Consider the following 22,993-nt stretch of genomic DNA (forward strand, 5'->3'; position numbering starts at 1 on the left):
CCACAGCTCAGCATGTGGAGCAGGAGCAAGTCTTCAAAGGCAGACCCCGAGCATCAGCTTGACCTTCGGCATCCGGAGCACCCGCGGCCCTTCATCTGAATGAACACAAACATCCCACCAAATTTAAATCACAGCCTTTCAAAGCCACAAGTGTTCGCAGCTACAAAACAAACTCCGGTGCAGCTCCAAGACTCCGCTGTGCCACATGCAGTACGGAAGGTTTCTGGCTGTCGGTCGCAGTGTATAATAGGCCTGATTTATAGTTACCAGCATGGGACTTGATTCGAAAGCTCAATCACCGTGACTTCTCACAGTGGGGTTTGCATGCTGCAACGGGTCTCAAAATTGGAGAGGAATTTACCTCCCGCTGCCGAACATTACATAACAATCAACAGAAAACAAGCGGAGAGCAGCAGGAGGTCCCCATCATTAGCCCGCACAGTCATGTTAATGGAGATGTACACACACTCATCTATCTGCACTTATTATGGAGCTTGCCAGACTGTGGGATTACATGGCAAGAAGGACTAAGATAGGAAGAGACAGGACGCAAAGAGCTTAGAAATACAACTCAGTCCACCGAGGTTTCCATGTTAGTGACGTGCTGGGGTTTGGGAGGGCTGTATCTCGCGTAGCAGAGAAGCCTGGGGGCCTCAGGAGGCACCTGCAACCTCATGCACTGAGAGATGCAGCTTTTCCTCTACAGGAACAGCTTCTGCCAAGGTGATAGTTCCACCTCCAAGGAAGGATGCTGCACATCCACACACTTTTCCAGAACTGCGAACATCCATCAGTACAGCCACACTGCTCTGTCCCCAAACAGTCACAGACTTCAGCACAAATTGGATGCTTCCAGTTAGACAAAAGCCCCCGTAGGTACTTCTGCTGGGTTGGCATACAGAAGAAGCAAAGGAAAAATATGACTATTTTCAAGAGAAATTCAAACCAGAAGAGCTCATTTCAGCCTTTACATTTTGGGATAGTAGTAGCTTGGTTTATGTATGACGCAGTGTCCTCAACATGACAAAAGTACTACAAGGCACAAGTAAATCTCACAAGACTGAGGGATGAAAACCGTTCAGTTTGTGTTTTTGTTGTTCAGAGGTGTTTGAACACACGATGGGACTAACAAAGGTGAACCGAGGCAGCAGCAGGAACCAGCCGCATCACACCTCTCCCTCCAGCCACCACGTTGACTTACGTAAATATTCCCTTTCCCCCACCTCAAGCCAGCAATTTTTCCCTCCACCCCCACCCACCCAGGGTAAAAACAGAAACTTCAGAGCAAAACAGAAACTACAGAGCAAAAAAGAAAAGGTCGAGACCCGCTGAGTCCCTCTGTGGTAACGTGGCATGGAGGAGGCAATCCACTTCCCCGCCCCAGCAGCCCCGCAACGCGAGACTTCTCCTCAACGCTCCACATGTGCTGCCTGCATCGCTGAGTCACGGATCGAACTCGCGTTCTTTCTTTTAACAAAATTTGAAGTGACAGGTTTAAACGATCATTGTATTATAATCAAATCAACTGGCGTGTCATTAGCTTTCTAGAGTGCCATTTTGTTTTCTGATTAATTCTGTGGTTCCTGTAAGAAACCCTCCTTCGTCAGCCACCAGAAACAACCGGTGCATTGACCCCGCTCAGACGCTTTTTGCCCCTGGGTACGTTGCTTCACCCACTCCCACCCCAGAAGTGCTTTACCTGTTTCTCCCCATCAACACGTCGACCCAGAACTATTTGCAAACTACGGGTCGTTCTGTGTTTTTCGAGTAATAGCCCCCTGCAGAACTCAGCCACAAATTGATCTGTTTGCACACAGACCCGGGAGGCATCCATTGCAAGGACAAGACAGACCAGCAACAACCACAGAGCCTTCTGTGTGCTTCTGCGTGGTTTCTAGAGGATCCTTAGTGCAGAGCGAGCTGCCCTACACAGCCATCTCAGCCCCCTTTATCCTGAACACTCCTAACCAGCTCATGGGAGAAACGGTAGCACTGAAGGCTGAAGAACAAGGGACTGACACAAGGAACTGAAAAAGGGGCTACACGCTGCTAGGCTCAACTTCAGTAGTGTTAAGGAGAGCTGTCTGATCAGTGAACGTCCCGTTATTTCTCAGAGTCAGGTCTCCAGCCCCAGCACCACTGTTACAACAGTGCTCTTTTTCTTTTTTTTCCTTCCCCTGGGAGACGTGTAAAGCCACAACAACGGTTAAACTCCCTAATGAATTCTAGCTATTGTGTCAGTGAATCTCCTCCTTGTCCTTACCTTACAGTTAAACTATTTGCACTTTGGGGGCAGGATCAGCCTTTTTGTTTTGTTTCTGAGCAAGCCCACCACGGGAACCGCGGCACGCAATTACAGCTCGGTGGCAAAATAAACTAAGAGATACTGGTGAAGAACTAAGATGTATAAAATACGAGTTTTCAAAATTTAGTTTCATTTCAAGCTAATGGAGAAGAAATCAAACAATTCTGCCTGTGCTCCGTCTTCACAAGCTACCTTTGCCACAGTACAGCTCGGCCCAGAAGCCCGTCTCTAGGCCAGCGAGCCATAACTCCGAACAGCCAAGCTGTGTCAGCACAGGTGAGCTGAGGACCTTCTGCTTCCATTTTGATCATTTCCCCTGGGAGATCATTAGAAGCAACCCACCAAAAATACACAAAGTTAGCTTCTTGCTGTAAGCCAACGCGAGCACACCTTCACTGCCCTACCTCTGCCCTTGCCTCTATGCAGTAATTTAAAAATAAAACTCACCAAGAACTTTCAGGCAAGGACTTGTTTCTTGGCAGAAGGGTGAGAAACCAGTTCCATAGAAGCACAGAAGTGATCTTACACATACTGATACTACCTGCAAACAGTTAAGACCACAGGTATCTCATTTCATCACCACTCTACCACGCTCCATCTTCAACGAAAAATTCTTCATTGGCTCAGCTCACCCAGGTCTGATACGTAGGCAAACGAGCCCACTTTGGCCAGCTGTCATGTTGCATGGTGAACTGAGAGACACGAGCGCCGGAGCAGTCCTCGCCCTTGCTGCTTATTGCTGGGGCAGGGGGGCTGCACCCACAGCAGGGGAGAGCAGGGCCGAGCAAGGAAGAGCTCGTGCCGTCCCCTGCCAGGTGCCCCCAGCATCCCGTGTGTCAGCACCACCTGTTGGCTCCGCCTGCGATTCCTTGCTAGGGATTGCTGCAGCTCCGCTCCAGCGACCCCACGGAGCGGTGTTTGCTGGAGCACGGTGTAATCTTGCTCTCCGTGCAGAACCAGAAATTCAGGAGTCACATCAGAGCTCCACAGTGCAGCGGGAACACCGGCCTTCTGCCACACAAAGCAGCCGCTGTGGGAATCAAGACCCGGGGTTCCGCAAGACAACGCTAACTCCCACATTCACAGCAACAGCAACTTAGAAGAGGACAAGACTCTGCTTTTATCGTACCAGCGGCGTATCCTGGGCAGGATCAGGACATATATCAGTCGGGAAAAAATATTTAAAGTGCCTCTTGCTCTCGCCTTTACCATGTTTTCTTTTGTACAGCTGTGTCAGGCCCCCACGGCTTAAAGCAGCAACGTGCATCCTGCCTAGCGCTGCCTCTAGGCCAGGAGCCTGCGTGACACCAAGCAGCCAGAAAGGGGTCGCAAAACACCCAAAGGGGCAGCAAGAGATGGCACATCACAGCAAAGCCTACTCTGGGAGAAACTTTAAACCCCGTGCTTTGCTCCCATGGCGTAACTCCACTACAAACCCAACGATGGTGGAGCCCATCCTGCAGAGCGCTGGGACCCCAGGGGATCCCAGGTGCACTGCGAGAGCCGCTGGGGTTTAACGCTCAACGTTAGCCCTTCGGGGTCCATCCGAAGCACAACGGGAACTATGCTGTACATTCTCGCATGCCACCTACTGGTGCCTCATTTATCCACCGAGTATATTTTATAGGAAGCAACATACAGAAAGCATAGGCGGTGCGTTTGCGAATACCGCCCCAAGTCACTTTGAATGGCCGCAGTGGGAAGGCGCGAGGGGCAGTTCAGCAGGCAGGAGCTCCCTGTCCCCGTCCTGCAGAAGGTGATTAATTACTGCTGAAAACTTCAGCCATGGACCAACACCCGAGTGATGGTGAGAAGCAGCACCAAGGGATGCAGGACAGAAAATGCCGCTCGGCACCACGGCAGATTTCCCATCAGGGGGCAAAACCAGGGACGCGATCCCAGCTGGGAGATGGCTGCGAGCAAATCTCTGCTGCTGCTCTGCAGAGCGCGGCTCGGGCTGCGATCCCACCACCAGCACACACACCTCCGACTGCCTACAAAACTACCGGCGTTACGAGCATTTAATCAGCTGTGCTTTACAGAAGAGAACATGTTGTTTAATCAACTTTTTTTTTTCCTAAAGAAAAAAGTCTTTATTTAGAAGCAGAGCTCTCAGGTTCTGACCTAAGTCTAACCAAAAGGAGGCATGGGGAGGGAGGGGCCGAGGAAAAGTAAAATAAAAATCAATGAATCTACACTAATAAAGGTTATAGGAGTGAAATTTACACTGGATGCAAGTATGATCTTGTAGTCTTTTTATTTTTCTGGCATGCTGCCCCAGCATGATTTACGTCGAGATAACATGATGGAGCCTCCACCATTGAAAGGAATTAAATAAAAATGCAATAAAGGAGTACAAAATCAATCCGCTTACAGTTTTGTTTAATAAAAATTCATGAAGGATGGGTGGGCAGGCCCATAAGAAATACACCAGTTCAATGAGGGGGCTCTATCAAGCCAACAGCCATTAGAGTGTAGCAGCAGGATAGGATTATTGAACATTAGCATGAGTTAGCTGTGTGCCCGTGTTGAATATGCCTCAGTTCCCCCATCATTCCAAGCTCTGTCACTGCTGCCAGTCAATAGTGCATCTATCACCTGGAATAATGGCCGAGGAAAGTACAGGAGATGGGGATTTGACCTTGACTGAGAAGCTGATCCATGGGGATTTTCCAACAGGGGAGGGATTTTTTCAGCTGGGGGAAAAAAAATGTATACACACACACACACACACACACACACACACACGGAGTTGACACAGTCTACCCCCAGAAGTCAGGGCTACCTGTGCTTTCCCCAGGCTGAATTCAGCCCTGAGTTGTTGCTGTTCCCAGCTGAGTGACCCTTCTGCCCTCAGGAGTTATTTGCTTTAAAGGTAAATCTTCATTCATTTTCCTAACTATAGGCTGAAGTCTGAATACACCGGCAAACAAATAGCCAGGCAAACAAAGCGGTGCCCTACACCACTGCAAACAAAGAATTCCCAAGCCCAGTTGCCACTCCAGCTTCACAATAGGAGCTGGGAGACGTGGCCTTGCACTCTTCCTCCAGTAGGCACCCTGAATGCTATGGCTTACTGCCATCTCAACACAGAAAGGGGCATTTTGTGGCCACAGGTTACACAGATGAGCATCTGAGAACAGAACAGAGCCAGCCAAATCCACCCTGCCTTTCTCGGTTTTCCACCTAGAGAACAATTGGACTGATAATGGAACAGAGCTAGTTCAATTACTCCCGGAGCAAGCTGCCTTGTTTGAGGAAAACTCATTTGCTCCATCCTAAAATCCACATTCCTTAGTTTGCCTTCCATTATCGCACGGGGTTCAAGTACAGACAAGTCTGAAAAACACACGCGTGCACTGCACGAGCAAAACCAAGCGTGCGGCTCACACATGAAACATTCCCACTGGAAGTGCTCAAAAAATATGTTAAGTATGTGATGTCACCTAGTGGTCAGGACACACAGGGGACCGACGGTTAATTAATGCTAATTCCTCCACTAGATGAAGGCACGCTGAGGCCTCCCAGAACCCCTACCAAACACAGGCTGCTAGAGGTCGGACCGGATCGCTTTCGGTTTACGCACGTGGGACTGGGGAGGCACAGAACAGAACCGGTGGGATGTGAGGCATTTCCTCCACCACCAGGAGCCAGGAACGCTCACGCTGCTGACACCGAGCTCCTTATTCCCTGTGCTTGATCCAAGTCAAAAAAGAAGTTAAATCAAGCCTCTTCAACAACAAGAGCGATGGCATCATGTTGCAAGTCTGCAGACACCCATGAGCAGATAAAAGCACAGAACCCAGTCACCATAAATTATCCCCACGTCTGCCTTGTGCACGGAGCTTCGTTCGGGCTTCGGCAGAGCACAGGGCAATACCTCGGACACACCCCCACTCATGCCAACCAGGCACCGGGTCCCTGGGATCTCGCGATCCACCCACGCCCCTCTGCCAGCTGGGTGAAGGACCGTGCCCGGGGAAGCACCTGAGGTTGCACCTTGTACACACCAGCCTAGAGACAGCTCAGCTTACGTACAGAGCAGTCGCTTTCCAGATTTCTCTGCTCTAAGTACTCACCACCTACAAACAAACAGAAGGCAAAATGCCGAATTAGCCCATTCCTTCCCCACCCCGCTCCTGAGCTTCTCCAAAAAAAGCCCCAGGCCAAGCAGAACGGCCCTGCCAGAGATTTCCTGGTAGGCTCTTTCTCGCTGTTCCAGTACGTTGACTTGAAGGACAATAACCTCCTGCTTGTTTAACAACTTGTCCCTGCTGTGTAATTACACTCCTTTTAATTGGCATGCGGGGTTTAATCATCTCTTGGGACCCAGCTTCCAGCGCTTCTCATTAACTGCCGGCACACGCTCTTGTTCTGAGGACAGGGGGAAGTGCTCCAGCACAGTGCACAGGGGAAGGGTCTCTCCATTTCCAGAATTAAAGACAAGTAGCAGAGCTTACAGCCACGTGTAGCCAGTCCCGCTGTCACACACACTCCTCTGAGTCAGTGAAGTCCCAGCCGTAACACACCCAGCCACCTCTGCATCCCCTGGGAGAGACAACCAGCCCTGCTCGCATCCACGTGAGCTGCTCGAGAGAATTAGAGAAGTGCGAAGGCAGCGGTGGTTGAGGAAGTGCTGCGAGGAATCCACTCGGCAGAAGCACAGAACAGCGCGTGTGCCGGGGCTGTGCTGAGCCTCTTGCACCTGAGGAGCGGCTCCCTGTACGCATAACCTCAGCTCTTCTAACATTTCTTAAAGGCTTGAAAATATGAACCGTTCTCAAAACTGTCAGAAAAAATAAAGGGATATCTAGAACTACGTTAAAGTTTTTTATTCTATGCCTCCTGCTCCACCCTGAGTGAGTACAAGTCGAAGGCTCTGCGATGTCGAGGGCCCAGGAAACAAAGGACTCGCCAGAGGTCAGAAGGGAGCAAGTTTGGAAGCAACCACCAGGAAGCCAGCAACAAAAAGGAGGCCAAGCAGTGGAGGGGCTAAAAGCAGAGCTGACTGTTTCCATACACCAAGCTCCCCACCTTGCCACCCTACAAGCCTGCGAACAGCTACCCCCACAGAGCACCAGGAGGCAGCAACACGTTTCTAGCCCAGCCGGGCCTCCTAGGACGGACCTGTGAAAGACAAAGCATGTTCTGAAGCTACAGGACAACCAGAATGACTGACCGTACTTGCAAACCCCTGTCACACTCTGCTTCTGGCCTGCAGATGTTGGAGACAACCTCTAAGAATTAGATTATAGTTACTGTTATAAAACATTATGAGCCTCGGCTCAACCTTAGTTCCCTCTAGGCTACAGAAGGAAACTTTCCGTAGGTATTCTCGGACTGTCTGCAGAGACCTCAGACTGACAAAGAGACGGGGTTGCAGTTGCTTTTTATGTCAAAGAGCTGATCTTGCTCACAGTTTCCCCGAGGGGGACCTGGGCACGCAGTCATCCTTACACCAGCTTTACACTCAGACTGAACCAGAGAAAAGCTGTAACTTCAGGAGTTTAGGAGTATGAGTTCCCTCCAACAGTTCAAAGGAAGACTGACCACAAACAGGTAACTATTGCCAAGGGGTTGGTTGGTTTTTTTATTGATTTCTTTCCAAACTCAAACCTTATTCCCCTATCTTTTATCAGCGTAAAAAAGGAGAGGGACAATAGATGGAGGGAAGATATTTCCCAACTATATTGCACGGTACAGAAATCATTATCAAAAATCCCCACAAAACCATAAGAATTCCAATGCTTCTTAAACAGAAGTTGCTTTTTCTTAATGCTACCCCCTAAGTATGCATTACTGACTGGATGTTAGCTGTACACCCATCAGAACATGTGTTCCCCATTCCAACTCCACCACGCCACCATGCAAACAACCTGCTGGTGGCACATGCAACTTACCTTTCCTCTTCTCTGCATTAGAGCTTTCCACATTGCAACCCCAGCTAGAGGGGTACCTCGCATCTGTAGTACAACTGGCCGCAACACGCTACTAAGGCGATGCAAACCGCCCTCCAGTAACACAAATAGGGGCAAATCCCAAATAACTACAGCACAGCCACAACTTCCTTGGAAAAGTTTCTGTTTTCCTTCATTGTAGCTAAGGAATCAGAGAATTTGAGCACGAGCTCTGTTTGTAATGTCAGCTACAAGACGTAAGATTTCATGATGTACTCATGGCAGCAAAGTGGGCTGTGCAGAGCTTTAGAAAGCCTCCCCAGAGAGAGCCGCTGTGTTCCAAGCAGTCAGCACACCAGCAGCTCTTCACAGAAGGATGAACCAAGGACACGATACACCGCAGAAAAATGGAAAAGGATATTTGACATCTGGTGAAGAAACAACACTATGTTAAACTTATACTGGCAGGGCCTTGAGATCCAAGTAGTTTTCTATTACTTCTCAGCCACGCTCGGCAGGTTTGTTTGATTTTTCCATCAGAATCCTGCAGCTCAGTTCGCTTTACCAGAGGGGGAAGTTGCTGGGAAAGGGACTGAGAAACAAGAATCTGTCAAAGAGTTGTTTTATTTCCTACAGCACTGGCTGACTGACCAAAATCCTATAAAAAAAAAAAAAAATCAAATTCAGGAAAAAGCCCTGAACGTGTCAAGGCTTTTGGAACAAATGGCACAATAGGTTTTTCCTGTAGCTATAGGCATGTATTTCTTCTTATTTTTTATTTATTTATTTAAGCCCCTGTAACACACCATTTCCCCCAAAGGGCTGCAAAGGTTCAAAGGCTTTGAGAGCACCAATAAATCATGACCACATAAATGTCCTGTAGTGAAGTTTGATTCTTATTTACCCGGGGTCTTTGGGCCAGCGCTCAGTCTGTGTTGGAGAAGGCAGATTTACTTCTCCTGAGATGCCCTCAATTCACAGAGTGCTCATCTTTCAAGCAGCACCACTCCAGGCCTCAGCTGCCAAAACACTTTTAGCTGCAAGTTTCCATCATTTGCTTTATCACACTTCCCTTTCCCCTCCGAGATACTGGTCTAAACGAAGTTATGTTTAGAAATACCTTGCGAGTGGCCAGACAGAGTCAGAGAACCTCTGTAAATCACTGCCGTGTGCAGAAGTTCAGCCTTCAGAAGACTTTCTCTGTACACCGTGCTCAGCTATGATTTCCTTTCTGCAGCAATGCTTATTGCACGGCATAGCAGGAAAGCTCAGCACGCGTACCTGCAGATAGGGAGAGTGGAGTATGAGAAGCAAGGAACATTAAAAACAGCAAAGATTGACTACTTTAGATGAATTGAATGTCCAGTTGCAAAGCCAGCACCCACCTGTGTCCCGCAGGCAGTACGGCAGCATAACAGCCCGCCCCGCAGCCCCCATCCATCCAGCTGCACCAAGAGCACAGCAACCACCAACAGACGTCCCAGCACTTTGATTAATGGCACCACCTGGTACGGGAGCCGTTTCTCTACATTTTTCCCCCATTAGGTTACTTAATCTAGCATGGTGTACTTGTTAATTATTTAATGGCAGTGAATATTTGCAGTATCTCGCGGATTATTCACAGATAGCACAGTTGCAGGTATTCACCAGCAATTTGTGAACAGAGTCCATGTTAGTCTTAAAATTTTAGGAAGTCATTTGGTCAGGAAACAGAACCAATACCAAGTAAACAAGCCACTGACTTGGTAAAACTTCAGTGCCACAGGTGGAACGGCTTTCAAGCACGGACATGGAAAAAATAACAGCAACAAATCATACCAAGCAATTTGGCTATGAAACCCTGAACCTGGTGATGGGAAGCATCACACTTCCATTCGTCACTCATTAAATAGATCCAAGTTTGCCAAACTTATTAATTAAATCACCCGTTTGATTCAGTGGACTGTGACTGGGACATAACTAGAGATAGTTTCAGTTGCGGAGGCAATGCACGTAGAAAATCCCCTCCTCAGAAATGAGCAGCCTTGAACCCTGCAGGAATCCACAGAGCTCTGCGATTTAGGAAAGGCCCATTGTCACTAACAGCTCAGAAACTTGGAGGGGAAATGCTGGCAAAACCCCAACAGCACATCGGAATGAGCTGTAACCCAAAAAGCAGGTGGGCGTAGTAATCTGCAACAAAGACCGCTCTGTCCCTCCCCTTATAAAAAAAAAAAAAAACACAATGCTTGAATGAAGATCTAGCATGCCCCAAATTATATCCATTCATTTAAGTTGCCTTTCCCGTGAGGCTTCTGTGAAGGCAGAAGAGGCAGGCTTAAACCAAATGAATCCTGCACACAGCCACCCAAAAGGGCTGTGAAATGAGGGATCTGCCAAGGATGCAGTGTCCGGCCCAACACATCTGGCCAGGAAGGAGGCTCAGTGACAAAAAGGCTCCAAATATTCGTCCTGGGGCAGTCCTGTCCAAACGGGCAGGAACCAAAACTCAGCATCAGTTTGCTTACAGCGAGAGGAAGGCAGCTCCTAGGGCAGGGCTCTGCAGCACCAGGGCTGGACGAACGGCAGAAATCAGCATAAGGCAACGGGGGGAAGTTTGGCATCTTCCTGTCTCATGCGTGAACAAACCTCCAAGCGCTGGGTTGCTTCTTAGCGCTCACAGTCATACCCAAAACTTTCCCAAGGGCACAACTGACCCAAGGGAACCAGATCGCAGTGCATTTAATAACGTAACTCCACTTTGTATCCTTTCCTGCCTCCCTCTCTAAACTCAAGTTGATCTATGAAAGAGTCACTGACAGTGAAAACAGAAAATGTAAATTCATAGGAAAGAGCACAAAAACAATTCATTAGTTGGAAATTTTCCCAACTCTAACATGAATCAGTGTGGACAAGAAGCTCAATCTATTAAAGACAAAATGAAAACCGTGCAAGCGCTACCTGCCAGCAAAAGGCTTCCCCTCTCAATCCCACTTTCAACTTGCCTCAAGATGAGGGACTCTCCTGGCCACAGGACACGCTCTTTAGCTAAATCATGAAGCCAGGTAAACTTAAGCTACACTGAAACATTTTATCATGAAATAATGCTGAAAAAGTCAACATTACAACATTAGTTTTGCGTAGCAAGAGAACAAGTAAAAGAAAAATTCAAGAAGTAGTAAAATAGCTATCAGCACCACCATGGCCAGAGACAGACAAGCAGGACGCAAAGGCTACGGGGGAAAGTTAAACCTGACAGAATTTGACAGGTTCAGTTGGGTGATTAACGCTCCCAGGAAGGTTTCCTCAGCAGCAGCACAAATTTCAGAATATTTTCACTTAGTTATGCCATGATCCATTTTTGAATACTTAATAAAGGTGAGTAAATGTTTACCCTACAGTCCCACCTCGGAAGTGTTTTTGGCCAGTGCCGTCACCGCGTTACGACACAGCGTTTGCCCCGTGCGCGCTGCATGACGAGTTCATTGGAAGATGAACAAGAGCCCATCGCCCAGTCAGCGACAGCAGAAATCCATCTTGAACATAATGGACAGCTATAATTGTTGTGCACCCTGCTAGACGTACCGAGTGATTGATACAATGCAAAAAGGGGGGGGGGGGGGGGGGGGGGGAATTACGATGATCTATAAAGATCTAGCTGGAACAGAAAAAGAGGAAGAGAATCATTTTTAATGTGATTAATATTGCAGCCGAGAGGGGGAGAAAGGAAAGAGATGGGATTTGTTCCCTGTTATAACACTCTACTCCCATGCAATACTGCTTAGCAGGAAAGCCTTCCAGCTGAGGACTATGAAACAGTTATCACTGTTAGGTGATTAAGTTACTAATTCTTCAGGGAGAAGACATTTAGAGGCCCATATTAAAGGAGAGCGAGGCAAAATTACATTCCGTTTCAATTTAGTTTAGCAATTCTAGTGATTTAGTTAAATGAAAAGCAATTGTTCCAATTAATAGTATTGAATGTTATTCATCAAAAGTGTCAAAACAGCTGTGTTGGTGCATTAGTAACCTATTCTCTTGTCAGAGATATGGATAATTCCCTGGGATCGCACCAGGGAAATGCCAGAGCGAGCAGGAGCCTGCCGAGGGAATCGCAGCCCCGCGGCGTTCATGGCTGGGGGTGCGTGGGGCTACCGAGGCCAGTGGGTACGTGGGGGCTCAGGAAGGCAGGGGATGCTCCTGGGCACACCAGTCTGCCTTCCACCTTCTCCAGCACCACCCCACAAGCATGCTTTGAGACCCTTTGGGCAGGCAGAGCAGGCTCACACTGCTGGGGAGAGCAGAAGGACCACGGCTGCTCCCCTGCCCTCTGTCCCACCCCTTCCTCCCGCTGTCTGACGGAGAAGGGCAGGACGCCCCCCTCCCTGTTTTGCCCAGAGCTGGCACGAGGACAGCTCGGAAGCCGAGCAACCATTTTAATCCACCCTGGATCGGTGGCAGCGTCGGCCGCAGGAGCGTTTCTCATGGAGCTCATCCATCAAAACAGTGATTAAGGAGCTGAGAGGAAAAGTTCGGATGTAACCCCTGAATACAATGGGGTAATAAAACACAATGGTGCTGCTGGCCTGGGAATATGACACTCTGGCACAAGACAGCGCCTTCTATTTTGGGATAAACAGACCCCGGTCTGAACATGGCTGAGGGCATCCTGGAGCTCATTAATCTGTATGGGAATGACAGAGACAGGATAACAGGTCTGATAAGGGTTTCCTCCAGCCTTTTCCTCGCACCATGCAGGCCCCCGCAGCCTCCTCAGCTATCTCCACTCAATAAGGCTTTATACACTTCCTCCCTGGACCCATAATTGCAGCCTCAGTGTGGGCGATACTATCACCTTCCTTTCCTTTCAAATTTCCATAGCCTTTTTTTTAAATGGGAGATTAGAAAATCCTGTCTTTTTTGGACTCTGTTTTCCCCAGCTGCTAAAGAAAAATAAATACATGCTGTCTACCTGAGCTGAAGGACGAGGAAAAACAAGGGCAGTGCAGGCCCAGAAGGCCCCGCTGTGACTTCTGTTGCTCCTCAGCTGGGCGCCTCCCCCAGGACGACGGCTCTGAGTCCCCGGGGACAAACAGCCCCCGTCCCCAGCACGGCGCGGGGCTCCTCCGGGCCACACCGTCGGCCGGGACCTACCACAGCCTGGCATGCCCGACAAGGTTTCTGCTCGTCAGAAAGTTAACGCTGTGCCCCAACAGAACCATGGGGGATGTGCCGGGCCCTAGGCACCTCACAAGTGGAGGAGAGCTCTGCCGCTTGTCCTCACCCCCAATGGTCCCGTCGGGCTGCGCTCCAGCCTTCCTGGAGAGGCAGCGAGTGTTTGTGGTGTGATCTTTGTTGCTTCTCCTTCCCACTCGGATCACTGCCGTGGATTATACCCCAGCAGCTACCCTGCTCTGACACACCGCAACAGCCGGGTACGCGTGCTGAACGTGAGCTAAGGTGAAAAACGCGGAGTACCTACAGCAGCTTCCATCCGAACAGCCTGAAAGCACGCAGGATACATCACCGTAACTTCCTTGCTCTGCGTTTTGTTACGGCCTCGGTGCTTCAGCAACCAGGCTGCCGAAATACACCTCAAAGCCAGAGCGAGGAACCAGAGCCCTGGGTGCCGCTGCGGCACAGGGCGAGGAGCACGTGGCGAGCACAGGCCTGACGTGGGGAGACACGGGAGAACTCCACCGGGAAGCGCAGAGCAGTGCCCAGAAGAGCTGTGCTGAAGCTATCGCGGTTTCACAGCTCGGGCTGTGGGCACAAAGAAGGCTCCAGTTCAGCAACTCCTATTTTCTCATTCCTGCTCGGGATCGTAGGGCTTTAAATGCCCGCAGGACAGAGGTTACTGACAATAAAACTCCACATTTTAACACACCAGAGTTACTGTAAGTGATGTCCCCACTGTGGTGCACATGGCTCTATTGTAGCTGTATTTCAAACATGCCATATAACATTTATTACCAAGAATTAAAGAGCCCTTCATTAATTATTTGTATTACCATAGCACCTAAAGGCATTTATCTCACACAAAGCCCCCGTTCAGCAAACAGAACCAGAGCAGTCTGTTGAAAACTGAGAATTCAGAACCAAAAAAAAAAAAAAAAGAACCATACAGAAATGAAAAGCAAGCAAATAGTGCAGGAAGCAGGAGGCAGTACTCAGCACCCAGAGCACATCCTCTACCCCTGATATCTTGTGCACAGCCCGGGTGAGAAAACTGTGCAGAGATGTGGTGGGGATCGGTGCCTCCACTTGACATTGCTAAGAAGGGGTCAGCGTATCAAAGCAGAGCCTGATGAGGAGCTGCAGAAGAGCAGGAGCAACTTGCAGCTGCTAGGAAAGGAGCTCAGCGTTACCTGGTAAGCGATGGTGCCCTCTCAGGGCACTGACCAGGCACTGACCTCTGCTCCCACAGCTCATGCCCAGCACGGTCAGGGGCAGCCGCTCGCTCTCACATCATCTTGTCTTTTTCCCCATTGCCTGGAAAGCAGAATGTGCCCTAATGTGACAGGCAGCAATTATGCGAAACAGATGTGTGTCGTGAAACATGCTGATCAACAAATAAAGTTGATTCCTCCCACCCACGTACCCGAATAAGAGCAAATACAAACCTGAAAAGCCCCTGTTCTACTTTACGTAGACAGCTTTCCCCACCAGAGAAGGCTCCTTCCTTAAACTGCATCGCACACTTTGCATTACTGTCAGGAGGAGGGTAAGCACAGTAAGAAGGTGCTAAAATGAGGTAAAAGTGAAACATGAACTTCTCATAAAACAGCACATTGGCACATGTGGATTAAAAAAATAATAATAATTTCCCAGCTGAAGTTTTTTGTTTGTTTGTTTCGCAAAGAAACTCTTACTATTTCAAATGTGGGTTTTTCGGTTCGGTTTGTTTGGTTGGTTTCAGAGACAAACAGAGACAAACAGCAAAATAATTTAAAGTGTTTTCTTTAATCAAGCAATTTTGTATCCTCAACCCAAAAGAACTGTTCTGCCAAACCTAAACGTAGGGGAATTTGGATAGGAGAAGAAGGATTTAAAAGAAAAAAAAAAAATAGCTTCCTTTTGAAAGTTATCAGCTAATCTCCTTCTAGATTTCTTAAACCAAGAAAAGGCCAGATGCAGTAATCCATTACAGACATGATATAATTACACTGTAATCATAACAGAACAATATCTGCACATATGCTTTTGTTAAGCGCAGGGCACAGCCTGACAATACTCATTAAGAAACAAATGGAACATTCAACTACAGCTTTCATTTGATCTACAAAGATAAGCCTCAGTATTGTTATTCCAGATTTTGCGTGTGTATGTGCAGGACACAAAAGCATTCTTTCAAAATGTAAACGTGCCTACATACGGCAATTGACCGGTGAAACAGTGTATTTTGCTATTATCATGCTGGAATAACTTTAAAGTCACCCTCTGAGCACAACATTAACGCTGAAAAACAAGGCTCAAACAGCTAGTTAGCTTCCCCCTGGTCATTCTTCCCCATACAGAAAATCTTCTGCTTCCAAATCCAAACGGCACCGTAATTTATAATGACTGAGAAGTGATATCATCACCTACCGGCATTAGAGCTTAAACCTTTTTATGTTTTGTATATGAGGAGTTTCTTCAGCACAACATACTAGTAATTACACCAGGAAAGGGGGGAAGGGGTAAAAAGAAAGAATAATAATAATAATTTTTTTAAAAATCATACAAGCAGCTGATGTTGCTTTTGAACTTACTGAAGGATGTGCTTGGCAGGAAAGCAGTTAAAAAAGAGGCAATGTGAAATTGCATGTGATACAGCACAGTGATGCTACTGCATTATAAATAACGCCGAAGGATGCATTATTTATATGTTTAATATCGGGCTTGCTTATGAAGTTCCTTTCTCCAGTTTGTCTCCGATGGTAATAGGAAGGCAGGATCACACAGTGGAGCTTGGAAGGAGACAGGGGAGCTTGGAAGGCACGACGCTGAAAAACACCGAGCGGTACGCTCTATTGCTTTTCCTCTGTTTAATAAGTGTGTAAGCTGGAAATCTTGAAAGGTTAGGAGCTCAGCTTTCATTCATTTAAACATTCAATAGAAAAAAACTTGGATGTTTATTTGAGCCTTATCCCAAGTCCGTGTCCTTTAACAGCTGCAGAGCTGGCACGGAAACACTCTGAGATTTCTGGCACCTCCACGTCTGATCACTGTTTTAAACCAAAATCGGCGAATGACTCTCTGCCCCGTGGAAGTGTTTAAATTGGCTCCTGCGGCAGGGCCGAGCCTGCAGCCCCACAGAGAGCTCAGCTTTTCACAGTCATTTTCCAGGCCTGTGTCAAACACACTTTGAAAGAATTTTGCAAAGATTCAAGAGAAATACCACTACATTAAAAAAAAACTCCAGCCATTTTTAAACAAGTGCATCCATGAGGGCAAGAGCAACAAAATCTGCTCTCTACCACAAGTCAGAGCACCAGCAGGGACAGCTGGAGCTTTTGCTCCCACCAAACACCCGGCCCTTCAGCACAAGTTACCAAATAGCAAGATGCCTGTACGAGGATTTTATCTACCCCTTGTCCCAGAGTATCACAGCCTTGTGTGCTCTGAACCAGCCACCTTTCACTCGCACCAACAGCTGGCTGAGGAACGGAGAGAGATCCCATCCTTCGCTGCTGCTAGAGGGCAAGCACCTCTTGCTGGGCTTTGGGAGGACAGCAACGTTTGTCTGCACGAAGTAATTCTGATCCATGGGGACGGGAGCTGCTCTCCACAACGAACATGGACCTGCAGAAGTTCACCAGGACCAGCACCGTCTGCTCCAGCCTGTGCCATGCTGGGCCTTTGGGAAGAGATTAAGTTATTCTTTTTTGGTGCTGTTGCTTCAGTCTAGTTTTGCAGCATGAAAGCGAAACAGGCCTGTGCTAGGACCACGGCGTGCTGTGAGCTCATCGCCACGGCTCGCAGGTTTTCCACATCTTGTAGGTGTGGAAGCAAAAAATCCCTTGAAGGCTAGAATGGGGCAATGCCCCATCAGTGTTTTCTCTTTTTTTCCCCACGTGTATTTTATTAAACCATTCGCTCCATTGGAAACCTGGTTTCACAATCCCATGCTCAAAGACTACCCAACTTGCACATTTTCCCTAAAAATATACTAGTTCCACCTCTGATACACCACCTGACAACCAGCCAGTGAAACGGAGCTCAAAAATGAAGGCAGCTGTAAGGAGTGAACTAGGGGAGGGAACTGAGGTTATTCTTTGAGGCTGAAGCTATCAGGAGCTGCTAGGCCCAAGCATTCCTCATGAAACTCCTCAAAGCAGTGCTTACACCCGTCTACCTACCAGTTCTCCTTTGCAGGGTTTTTGCTGCCCCTTCGTTGTTAGTTGATATCAAGCATTTAAGGAAGGGATGCTCTCAGTTTAGAGGGCCATGATAAATGGTTCACAGCCTCTCATTCCCACCAGATACATCACAGCAATGCAGACAGGGACAGTAATTAGCAGCAGCCCATTTACATCGCAGCACACTTTTGTGAACACTGTGCACTGATGGCTAAAACACACCCTTGCCTAAACCCAGCGACATGAGAGATCGTGGGATCATTTCATAGTGCTCTGGGCTTTCCTAGCTGTGCACAGAAGTTGAAAACAGACGAAGCACACCCTCCAGACTCAAAACTGAAAGCAAGTGACTGATGTTCAGCTTGTATTACACTTACAATCTAAGTCAGTGTCATGGATACTCAGTCTGCATTTCCACATGATTGATTCCCTTAGCTTGGCAAGGGCAGACAGTGACTTTTCCACGTACAGTTTCTGGAAGCAGGATGGAGAGCAGAGGCCGACTTTTCCCAAAACGTGAAGCTTGCCAGAAATTCAGTGTTCACCTACAGGTTCTGCTCAACGCACTGCACTTGTGACTGTCCTTGAGATGAGGAACGCCACCTGCTGTAAAAAGCTCCAGTAAAACTGCACGTAGGAACTTCATTTATGCTAAATGGCAATTTCCACAGAAAAGCACCCAGCCAAATTTACCCAGCACCGATGATCCCAGTTCTCCACTTAGCTGTGCAATATCAGGCATAGTTTCAAGTAGGGAAGCCAAAAGAATCCAAAAATTAAAAACCACTTTCCCCATATTCCACTCAGCAGCTGTCACACAGGAAACAAGTGGCGTGATTAATTCTTCCAGTTACATTTCTGATGCAAGAGCACCAGCCTCTCAGATTTGGGTTTTATTGCTGTGCTCTGCCTCCCCAGGCCAATCGTAAGAGTCAAATTTTGACAGATATCATACTGTGAGGCTTTTAAACAGTCAAATATTGCTTTATTATTTAGAATATCATTTTTCAGTTTTGTTTCCAGCTGTATGTAGCACTGAAGTTTGCATTAACGCACCGCATTATATCATCCTTATCAGACAAGTTTCCTAGGTACAGCTGATTCTCCTTTTTGATGTTCTTCAAGAGCTATTAAAAATGCTGACCATAGAATATAGATTTTCATTAATATTTCCTCTTCTTTTGATCTGTTCCTTTGATTTACCTGACTCTACGATCCAAATAATCAGAGGAGTTCCTGTCTTTCATGCAACAAATGTAATGCCAAAACTTAATCAAACCAAGGTTTTTAAAGGGGAAAAAGCAGCACATTTAAAGAGCCTTCCCTCACCCTACCTCACCAGGCGATTTTGAGAAAAAGAGGCCTCGTGAAGATGAACCAACTAAGTACCCAACAACACCAGCATCTTTAGAAGACGTTCTTCCCTTCGTAGGCATGACACACATTTCTGCAAACAGGGAAGCTGCCTAGAAACTTTAGATCAGGAGGGAGACAGGTTTTTTTTTTTTTTCTTTCGGCAGGAGAAGAAAACAAGGTGTTCCTCTATCGTTTTACCCGTGCTGTCTCGTGTTTCAATTCATTTTTCCCCTGCAAGGTTAAGTAGTTGATATGTTCTCAGGACATCCATTCGACTGCATACTTGTTTTTCAGGCCCGCTTTGGCATAAGGCTGCTTTTCTTATTCCTCTTGGTATTGTTCCTATACAGGAAGGCAGGAAAATATGTTTCCAGGCTCCTAATATATGTTTGTTTTCCCTTATTGTTGTTCGCTCTGTTTACACAGTGGCTGTTTTTCTTCATCTTTGATGAAATTTAAACACTAACAGAAGGAGAGAGGTTTCAGGGAGTGGAAAATAAAAAGGCAGACAGAGCAATGATGCATAACACAGACTTGGTTTTCAGCACTGTTTTCTTGCAGAGTCAACCTTGACCCCAAGGTGCCCAAAAACGCTGCAAGTGCAATGCACGCACGTCTGCAGCACAACCAAACGCCTCGTTTTCCAGCTGTTTTTACATTAGTGACTGACAGCAGCAGCGCCAGGGGGCCGGGCTGCCCCAGAACACTGCAGCGTAACCACCCCAGTGCCATTACGTGGCCATCACGGCAGCTTTGGCCAGGGCTGGGCTGGTTTCTTGGGACGGCTGCTCAAGTCTAGCTCTAGTCTGCTCCTCAAACATACGGATGCTCTGCAAGGAATCAGAGCATCCACCACCCTCTTCCCAGAGGCAAATCACTGCCTGGGTCCCTTAGACAGAAGCACCACGCCTGCATGTTGGTGAGAGCAGCCACTGACAAGGGCTTATCTCTACATGAGAGCTGCTGACTGTTTTATGGACTATATACTCAGCTGTCTTTTTTCCCCATTTCCAATACTTACCTCTTGGCACCATGATTTTACCTGCAAATATTGGGGGATATTTAAATAAACCAAAGTATAAAAACGTCTAGGGAGAGGGATATACTCACAGAAATTTCGGTGACCTGTACGAGCAAATATAGGAAGCTTGCAGCTTCTCAGAAGAGGGGCCGCAATCACTTCCAGCTAGGCAATGAACGAGCAACCTTTTCTTGAGAATTTGAGATAAGTATTTATTTCTTAACAGCACAGTTCAGATACACATAAAAGGGAATAAAGTACATAGATTTGAAAGCTCTTTTAATCCTCACAAATGGTTGCCACATCACCCCTTTCAATGAAAGGCTCACAAAGCCTCATCCTTCAAGTAAACACATTTATTTTCCTCTTAGGAAAGGACAACGGGGCCCTTCCCTCCCAGTTCTGCTCAAGGGGAGTGCTGGCACTGTTCATCGTCCCCCCCCCCCCCAGCACTGCCTCAGTGCCACCCCCTGGGTTCTCCTTATAGGACCAGCACATCCCAAAGCAGTCGTTATTTCACTCAGCATCACCCACACCCTTTGCTCTTACACAGAATGACCTCATCTCATCCCAATTCCAACTGTTTTCCACAGTGATATAATTTCCACACCTAACAGCATGCAGTCAGAGCCCGGTTTGAGCACAAATAACCTCCTGCCTAAAACCACAGAAGGGGACCCACGAGGCCAGATGGCTTCACAGGTAACCTGGATGTGCCTTTGTCTGGCACCTTCCTCCTGCTCTTCTTTTCCCTGTATCTAACACAGCCTTGCCTGTCAATACAGGCTTTTTATCTCTCATCAAAAGTGAGCAAGTGTGAACCCACAGGATATTTTGGAGACATCCAGAAAAAACCCTTAACTATCACTAAAACTGTAGGAATCAATGGCCAGCTCTGGAAGACGCAGGAGGAAGCATAAAAGAAAAATACTCCTCTGAGCATACCATTATTGTTAAATATCACCATTCCAAATGTAGGAGATAAATTTTCAAGTGTTACAGCAGGTCTCAGAACCCTATTAATAGAAATTAGAGAGAAGTCTAATAGAAAAAGACAGAGAGGAAGCCATTCTCTCCACTGCTCCCTGGGGAAGGTGAGAAGAGACTGAAAGATGACACTTTATCTCTCCTAATTCCTCTGGGACCCATAATCACAGCATTCATTCAGCAAATAATAATAATAAATATGGTCTGAACTGACTCCAGCTATTTCAGCTTTAATAAATGGGTTGAAATAGTGGCAAATTCAGATACAGAGAGCATCTTTTCAATAAAATCTGATAGGGTTATTAATAACATTAATGGAGTACCGTGCCGTCTCCATTTTGTTAATAGTTGCCTCACTCTCCCCCGGTCCATTCCCCACCCCTGCACAGACACAGAAACACAGACACTTTTCCCTCCAGTGATGACAAATTCAGACTGTCAGCATTCTGCTGGCAATGCATCCCAAGAATTAGTCAAATTTGACATGATTTTATTGTTTTATGGGAACTGCCAACAGGGATTTTTCTGCCTGAAGTACATTTATATCCCAGTTCAAATCAGATCCTGGCTTAGTTCACGGACACAAAGAGGATAAGCCAGGAAACCTGCAGCTCCTCAAGGACAGAAACAAGTTATGACCACGATGGGATCCTTATAGCCTTACTCCAGCTAGTTTTACTCTTTTCAGCTTGTCCCTGACTCCTAGGACAGTTTTACCTTCCAGCTTCCTACGTCAGGTAAAATGTCCTGGTGCACGACCACAGCACTTGGGCTGCTGGTCCAAAAGGAGGCTTAAACACGACTGAAAGCCCTTGCAGGCAGCTTTAAAAGAGCTGAAATCTACCTGCAGAAGAACATGTGCAGGCAGGTAGATCTGCCCAGTTTTACTGTGAAGAGACAGTCTAGAAAGGCTCTTTGTCATCCCCGCCACCTCCCATTTTAAATAGCGTGACCTCGCTTCCATTGTGCTCAATGACAAAACCACCTCTGGTTCCAGCTGTACAGGACCAAAATGTAACCGGGGCCTTTTGGTAATCTGGGATTTACCCCCCCCCCCATGCCCTTTTACATCAGCTTTTAGCAGTACTTTCAAAGTCACATTTTTACAGACCTAATGAGATTAAAAACTGTATTCTTTTCCCTTTGCATTTTATGCTTTCAGCTGTGACTTCCCTAAAATGATTTTGGTTAGTAAACAAGATGGCTTTATGATTAAGGAAAAATGCATAGCATTTTCCGAGTCTCATATTTAGATGCAAGAAAGGAGCACCCAAAGCCAGTGTTTTATATCACAGCACTTCCCTTGCAGGGAGAGACAAAAAAGAAAAGAAGAGAAATAGAATTACAGAGTTGCAGAGAAATGAAATGTTTGAACAGAAAATAATTTCCCTAACTCATAGCCTGTAGGCATAACCTGTCATAACTCGGCATGAATTGAACAGTCAGGGAGTTCAAGTTTTCTGCAGCTTACCATAAACTAATATGCTCCGTCACATCATCCTCAGGAGACAGAAATTTGAAAGAGCCACTGTATTTAGAGCAACAAAAGTAATTCTGTGGTTTAATAGAATTAGAGGGAATCATCAGAAGCCCAAGTGCAGATGGAGACTAGATGGAAGGTGACAAAAAAAATCCCAACCCACACACCACACCAAAGAAGGGGGAGCTAAGTAGTGACTTCTATTTTAAGCTCTTGTAGAGACCGTGGACTTCTCAGTTCAGATCCTACAAGAACTGCGCTGTTTTACATGCACAAACCCAGAAAGACTGACAAATCTGCGCTTGTAACAGGGTGCATCATACCACAAGTCTCACAGTGTGGTGGGCCAGCTTCAGAGGCAAGGTAGAATAGCACCCCACAGCAGGCACTGCTTTGAGAACTGGAGTAACAGTATTAAGAAACACTTGAAGAAAAATGTCTGCATAGAACAAGACAAGCAAGGCTCTCTTCCTACCTTTATGCCTCCAGTGTCCTCCCCTCCCTGATTTTCACAGGCTTACTCAGGTCTGAAACCAATGCACAAAGCATGCTATGGCACAAGTCCTAGCTGCTACTCCACGAACAAGATGCAGCAGAAAAAAGACCACGGTTATCTTACGATAGTGT

The 22,993-nt window shown here is 47.1% G+C and overlaps 2 long non-coding RNA genes across 2 annotated transcripts in view; both read right to left on the reverse strand.

Annotated features, from left to right (window-relative positions):
• Positions 1–17,375, reverse strand: part of LOC118176919 — a 181,201-nt gene extending 163,826 nt beyond the window's left edge. Inside the window, exons 1-3 of the long non-coding RNA XR_004755571.1 lie at positions 15,933–17,375; positions 14,805–14,925; positions 9,323–9,483 (exon numbers count right to left, since the gene is read on the reverse strand). This is a non-coding gene — a long non-coding RNA (uncharacterized LOC118176919). The remainder of the gene's footprint in view (positions 1–9,322; positions 9,484–14,804; positions 14,926–15,932) is intronic.
• A 1,604-nt stretch (positions 17,376–18,979) lies between these two features.
• Positions 18,980–22,727, reverse strand: LOC118176922. The gene is made up of 3 exons (XR_004755578.1): positions 22,690–22,727; positions 22,358–22,414; positions 18,980–19,340 (listed from the first exon to the last, which is right to left on the reverse strand). It is a non-coding gene; the product is annotated as an uncharacterized LOC118176922 (long non-coding RNA).
• Between the last annotated feature and the right edge of the window lie 266 nt (positions 22,728–22,993).

The sequence above is a fragment of the Oxyura jamaicensis genome, chromosome 20 (assembly GCF_011077185.1).
Source record: "Oxyura jamaicensis isolate SHBP4307 breed ruddy duck chromosome 20, BPBGC_Ojam_1.0, whole genome shotgun sequence".
NCBI lineage: Eukaryota > Metazoa > Chordata > Aves > Anseriformes > Anatidae > Oxyura > Oxyura jamaicensis.